General features: G+C 37.7%; 1 protein-coding gene across 1 annotated transcript in view; it reads left to right on the top strand.

Moving 5' to 3' along the window:
• The first annotated feature begins 2,071 nt into the window (after positions 1 to 2,071).
• The window catches only part of LOC139123098 (substance-K receptor-like), a 54,927-nt gene continuing 50,278 nt past the window's right edge, over positions 2,072 to 6,720 (top strand). Inside the window, exon 1 of the mRNA XM_070689086.1 lies at positions 2,072 to 2,231. The gene's annotated coding sequence lies outside the window, so the exon portion shown is untranslated. The remainder of the gene's footprint in view (positions 2,232 to 6,720) is intronic.

The following is a 6,720-nucleotide window of genomic DNA, read 5'->3' as shown; positions in this document are numbered from 1 at the left end:
AATATCATCATGATTGTTTTTGTTGTTTTTATCTTTGTTATATATTATAGTATTTTTTTCGCTTATGTAAATATGTCGACTTTTAAGGGATGTTTGCTGTCTTTGTGACATCGCTTGTGTTTACAACGAGTTATTTTACATGTCAGTTATACCATTATAATATGCAAACATGCAGAAATAATGGTCGACATATTATATCATCAGCTACAATCACAGGGCAGGTGAAAAAAAATAACTATGACATAATCTCTGATATCTAACAGAAGTACATGCTATAGCTCAGTTGTCGTTTAAGCAATTGAAAAGAGTTGAGACACCAACCCTAAAGACTTCTTTCCTTCGTAGCTTATAATGACATGGAAATATTCAACAAAGGCCATCCTTTGTATGTGATGAAGGCCTAGGAACTGCTTGGTATGTTGGCCTAATATATGAATTGTTGCTTTTTCGTTTCTTATCGTGATGACATTGCAAGCAATATGTGTATGGAGCACCCTGGTCAAAATCGAGCGGTATACGCACCCTTCATTGGGTTGGTTTGATGCTATTATACTATGACAGTACATTTAAATCATGGCATAAAAAGTTTTAAAGCGATTTTTCTATAGCTAAAAGCTCAAATAAACTTCGTGTGTTGTTTACATCCCGAAATAGAAATAATTGCAATCGACAGATGTTCTGCACAGCTGACATGTCTTTTTCTATGCTGAGATATTGATTGCGGTCGCAAAAATAGCAGTGCTATATATAGTGATATAACACAGAACTGATGGAAGATGGAAAGAGCCTCTGAACATGAACTCATTTTCTCCGATATCAATACTTGATCAATGTAAAATCTGAGGAAGTTATTTAGAGATAGATTACTGTCATAATAGCTGTAATTAATATATAATTTGAGATACATAAATTAAGGTAAAGGTGTATTACTTTTTTACAATTTTTGACTCTTTGCGAAGTCCGCAGCGGCGAGTCTTACAGTCATAGATTTGCGTACAAAGCGACTGTCAACTGTCAGAATGTACGTCAACTGTATTTATTCATATTTTCTTAGGGCCATTATAATATGCTGTATTCGAACTTTTAATTTAGAACTCGCACTTCAAACTATTCATTTCAGTATTTGGATATACTATTATGATTTAATTGCAAAAAAAACCCACCAAAGCTACAGCTCGCGTGTAAACGTTGTGAACTGCTGGTTAAAATATCGTGGTTTATCGTTGGCAGGGGTTGGCTTATGGCTTATATAAACGAGTTGTCACATTTGATGTGGAACTTAAACTAAAGGACATAAGACCTTTGATGGAACTAGTCGAGGAAAACAATACCAGGATGAAGAGATATTCGCATGAGTATATACCATACCATACCATACTGTACCACACAGTACTCTTCCGATTCGTTCTAGTGCCATTCCGTGCTGTGCTGTGCCATGCTCTACCGCACGGTACCATAGCATACCATACCATAGCATACCATACCACGAAGTTCACATCACCGAAGCTCAATTGCTCTGCCAAGCGTTTGATGAATTTAATAACGCATTCGTATTCACTTCGCAGCATAATATCACACATCATTATTTTTACCAGAAAAATCCATGATCTCTCTACGACCTCCTCAATCAAGTTTATGTGAAGAAAAGCGACATCTCCTGAGCATCGGAAATGTACTGAGTTTTCTACTTGGTAAATTGTTGACAGGCATCTGTTTATAGTCTGTTCTTTCAGATTCAGCCGTGTACGGGTGCTCCGCTCTCTCCTGATTAGGGTCGGAGTTGGCGTAAGTATCCATACACATGTCAATCTTTCAGTCCATCCAATCGTAAGTGATAAATTATTGCGTAAAGTTTTGCCAAATAACGAATCTATTAATTCTCACGTCATTAATGTTGAACGTGTCCATAAATGGTCATAGCTGGTCATCATGAGGACTTTCCCAAATATTAGCTTGTCGCTCTATTGTGTAAAACGTCCGTGCCATTGGTGACCGCGAGTGTACAGAGTGCATTCCGTGTACGCATGCGCACGATTACTATACATGAGTGGGCAACAACACAGACCAAATCAGTCACATCAGCGGAACTCGACTTGATCATTTCAACAGTTGTCTCGCTCACAGAACGTTTTGCAGAGGACATCGAAAAGACGTCTGTCTCTCCACCGTAGGAGTGTTTGACCAACGGCAACCTATTCACTCAGGCTGATGCTGTTCAATATATTGATGAGGTAAGGATTATGGCAACGATACATATACGAATCTTAATAAATAATGAATTGTATTTCAGATTTGGTAGCAACCGTTAATTTGCAGAGCTGACTTCAGGCATTTTGCTCGTGAGCCCAGATTTGAAAATACCATCGTAATGTAGATGTACATACAGACCATCTGCACAGCTGCGACGCAACAGCAAACACTCAAGCCAGGTGTATGTAGGCGAGGCATTGCACTCTGTTAAATATGCAGGTGTTTAGATCGCGTCCTTTCACAAATCACCCAACTTTACGCTGTTTGCATACCGCGGAAAAACGCGTGGTCGTTGGCCCGAAGAACCGCGACTATGAGAGATGCTGCCTTTGTTCGAATTGGAACATCTTCACCTGTTCCCACTACCTTTACGATGTTTTCAGGGGTTATTGACCATTTTGAATATTTTCAGGGCATGTTGTAATATATATTGCAGACAAAGTATTTAAATTTAATTGCGACGACTAGTGACACCGTATGGATAATACCAATGTCGTTTGAAACGAATTTATTAAAAAACAAGCTTCAGTTCTACATGAAGGATACTAAACACGATTTACACATTTGGAATCGAGTTTAACAGCACCAGTGTTTTCCTATAACGTTAATTCCTCCATACACACGAACTCCCGTCTGTACACTCTCCGGTACTTACAAATCTAACAGTTTTGCCAAAAGAGATTTTCACAAACTGTAAACCAGGAAAGTGAAAACAGCACGTAGTCAGGAATACGTGAGGCTCTATGTCAGGTCATCGAACGAGACACCATCTTCGGTTTCAAACTTTGAATTTCCTGTTTAGCGACACATTAAAACCAAATACTCAGTAAGCCCAAAGGAGCAAATAAGACACTCAGAATACCGTGACGTAAGACGGCGGAAAAGTAAACTTTCCTCCACGATGCGGAGTAAAAACCAGCGTCGTTCTTCTTTCTTCTATACAACTCTTACAACCATGTTGACGATAACATAGTTTCATCGTTTTGTTTTCATCGCTGGTAAATAATTTCAGTTTAATTTCCAACACGCCTGGTGTCTGATTTAAAAAATTGCTGCTCATATCCTAATAATTAATGGCTTTTAACCATCATTTATCGACGGACAATTGTCGACATACGCGTTGCAGTACCCTCGATCATAGACTTAATCGACTCTGTGAAAAGACACGGTATAATAGGCTTTGTTATAAAGACAGGATATCATGCTCATGTCTAAAATATGATGTTGTTGTTTTTTTATTTTGCGCCGAGAGCGTCCTCACATATACCCATTGCAGAATGTCAGCGACGCGTAAAGACATGTACCATCAGAAAGCGCCAGTGTCTATTAGAGTGAGACATGCAACGAGACCGATCAGCGCCTCACGTTATGCAATATTCATCAACCTCCGTGTAACAATATATGGCGATACGGCTGTTCATTCGTTACTCAGAATGATTTGTTTCACATAGAATTGACCTAATATATCTTACTACTGATTAGTGTACCTGTGTGAAGCTTGAAAAATGAGATGACACGTTGATGCTACGTCATCATAAAAAGGCGAGGCCTTGTTTCCTACTATGTGTATGTGCATCTCTCCGTGTTTCTCTCTCACTCTCTCTCACTCTCTCTCTCTCCTCTCTCTCTCCTCTCTCTCTCTCTCTCTCTGAGTCCATCAATAACTATAACTTGCATATCTATACTCTGGTAGTTTCGAGTTTACAGTACGTACAAAACCATTTCTAGTTCGAGTGCATTTTCGTGTCGCTGTTATTAAGTACTTCATTAGGAAGGGTAGTGCATGTATTGTTTTCAATTACATAAACATAGATAGCATATATCATTCGTCATAACGCTCGAAGACTCTACAGTACGCACTCCTCCTGTTTTAACACAAGATTACTGTATTAATTATTTAATTTTGCGGATAATATGTTGAACTCCTATAAGATCCCTGAAGAACGAGTGACTAAAACAGCTGCATGCTGCAAGTATCAAACGGATTTGACGGCTTTCTTGTCGTGAAGCAAATTGCGTAATTTAGCGTAGGTAGATGATCTGTATTCCATTAGCGCGGCTGTTTACAAGCCTAGCCGATTAATTTTGTAATCTCGTCAGCAGTGGACACATACTGGCTGAAGCTTGACCATTTATTAAGATAAATTCCTTTTTTGCAGTGAAACGTCCTATATTTCCCATTAACCCGTTAACCTTCTTCGCATGAGTAGACACAGCTATTGAAAACGTCATTTTTTGTTCTTTTCAACTGTCGAGTGTTTACCCCCCACAGCTACAAACCAGAGTATATTCCTCCGCCGAGACAAAATACTGGAAAAAATTTGCGTTTCAAAACTTAAATGATTTGTTATAGTAATCAAGCGGTGGAGGAGAAAGGTTGCCACTTTTGATTATCCTCACATATGAATAGAATTACAAAAGCTAATTTGATTTTGTCTGGGGGAGCTTTCAGTAATTACAGGGGGGTGGGCCGGGGGAATTTCGCGCACACCTGTACTGTAAAATGTGACCCTCCCCTATCCTCCTGTCTAAAATGTGACCCCCTTGTCCGACATTCTAAATGTTGACCCTCCCCCAACAACTGCGGTATTCTCCCCAGGAATAACTGAAACAGTATCAGCTAATTTACATAACAATTGATTCAATTGTTTTGTTTGGACAAATTACAGAGGGGAGGGCTTGTGTTTTTGGAGGGACAGTCGCAATTTATCATGCAAGAATTTTTGAAGAGATATGGTATGTCGTACATTTTAGGGAGGGTCACCATATTTTGTGCAACTATAAGAAGGCAAGATGTGGCTGATTTAAAGTTTCATCCAAAATATCAAATCATAATACATGGAGTCTATCAGGCAAATTATTGACAATTTTCCCCCACAAAACATGCTATATCTGTATATTATATACGTTTGATAATGTATTTAAATGTACTGTGCTTGAATTGGGAAGTAAAATGTGCATTTGTGTACAAGAAATTGATTTCTGAATTTCATCTAAAAAGTTGGTTCATAATCCATGGTGTCTATGATGAAACTATGAATAGTTTTTTCCAACACAAAAATAGCTAAATCTTTGCATTTGTGTACTCTTTATTACTGATATTAATGTTCTTGATTAGACTAGAGTCCACATGGCTACAAGTCCATGGTTGTGCAAGAAATTTGATTTTGAAATTTCACCGAAATGTCGATCCACTATGCATGGGGGTCTATGATGAAACTATGAATAATTATTTTTCAGTACAAAATTAGATAAATCTGTGCATTTATGTATGCTGGATTATTGACATTATTGTTCTTGATTAGACTAGAGTGGTTACAAGTCCATGGTTGTGCCAGAAATTTGATTTTGGAATTTCACCGAAATGTCGATTCACTATGCATGGGGGTCTATGATGAAACTATGAATAATTATTTTTCAGTACAAAATTAGATAAATCTGTACATTTATGTGTGCTGGATTATTGACATTATTGTTTTTGATTAGACTAGAGTGGTTACAAGTCCATGGTTGTGCCAGAAATTTGATTTCGGAATGTCACTGAAAAGTTTATTTACTGTACATGGTAGAGTCTATGAGAGAACTATGCACAATTTTTTCCAATGTAAAACTGACAATATCTTTGCATTTATTTACATTTCATAATTGATATATACTTTTCCACCTGTTGCATATGTTTTAGTCGCTTGTCTTTTATCAGTTTTAATTGTTCAGGGTGTTTAATGTAGGATACCACCGCATCTTCTTTGCTTATGAAACTTGTGGATAATGTGTACGTATTTTGTTGGTGATTTCCTATTCAGGAAATATCACACGGACAATCAAAGTTTTGGCCATAAAATCAGCTACGGTCAAAAGTGACCCTCCCCCAAGATAGGTTTATAAAAAGTGACCCTCCCCCTTGAGCTGTTTTCTAAAAAGTTACCCTGCCTCCAATTCCCCCGCCCCACCCCCCTGTAATTACTTAAAGCTCCCTAATGCAGACAGGATGTTGAGGAAATTGATGTCTTGACGTAGTAAGTGATGCTAATGATAAATTAGTGCAATGTAGACATTCAGTACGTCAAAATACTACATCTTTCAAGATACAGATGTTTTGCTTGCTATTGCTTTAAAGGAAGCATTCAAAATATCCTGATTATTAAATGGCAAACAGACAAATTTTCTAATTGCAGCTTGGGAAGTATCATGTGTTTCGAAATGGCAATTACTATTTAATGAAATGAAAGATGTAGATTCATGCTTACATTGCATTATGCGTATTTAAAAATCGAAAAAGCATTTCTTTGTACATGTAAATATCTGTGAAATAAAGCTGTCTGAAGGCCTCAGCGTTATATCACGGACATTGAGTATTGCAAAAGAAACTCACACTAAAATCTACTTCTGCTGTAGATTTTGAACTTGATACCCATCGGGAACAGATATTTGGATATTTCAAAGCACTTCACTAGTATACTGTTTGAAGCT

The sequence above is a fragment of the Ptychodera flava genome, chromosome 22, assembly GCF_041260155.1.
Source record: "Ptychodera flava strain L36383 chromosome 22, AS_Pfla_20210202, whole genome shotgun sequence".
Lineage (NCBI taxonomy): Eukaryota > Metazoa > Hemichordata > Enteropneusta > Ptychoderidae > Ptychodera > Ptychodera flava.
The sequence above is the reverse complement of the archived record's forward strand: the minus strand, read 5'-3'. Positions and strand labels throughout refer to the sequence as shown.